This window comes from Trichechus manatus, unplaced genomic scaffold (assembly GCF_000243295.1).
Source record: "Trichechus manatus latirostris isolate Lorelei unplaced genomic scaffold, TriManLat1.0 scaffold00264, whole genome shotgun sequence".
Lineage (NCBI taxonomy): Eukaryota > Metazoa > Chordata > Mammalia > Sirenia > Trichechidae > Trichechus > Trichechus manatus.
In genome coordinates, this window is record NW_004444200.1 from 759,246 (window position 1) to 759,711 (window position 466).

The following is a 466-nucleotide window of genomic DNA, read 5'->3' on the forward strand; positions in this document are numbered from 1 at the left end:
GGATGAGCTTATATCTGGATTCTCAGTTCTGTTCCATTAGTCAGTGTATCTGTTGTTTTACCAGTACCAGGCTGTTTTGACTAATGGCGGTATAGTAGGTTCTAAAGTCAGGTAGTGTGAGGCCTCCCAGTTTTTTCGTCTTGAGTAATGCTTTATTTATTTGAGGACTCTTCCCTTTCCATATGAAGTTGGTGATTTGTTTCTCCATCTCATTAAAACATGCCATTGGAATTTGGATCAGGATTGCATTGTACCTATAGATTGCTTTGGGTAGAATTGACTTTTTCATGAGTTTTTACAGTAGAGGTCTCATACAATATTTGTCCTTTTGTGATTGACTTTTTTCACTCAGGATAATGTCCTCCAGTGTCATCCATGTTATGAGATGCTTCACAGATTCATCATTGTTCTTTATCGTTGCATAGTGCTCCGTTGTGTGTATGTACCATAGTTTATCTATTCATCT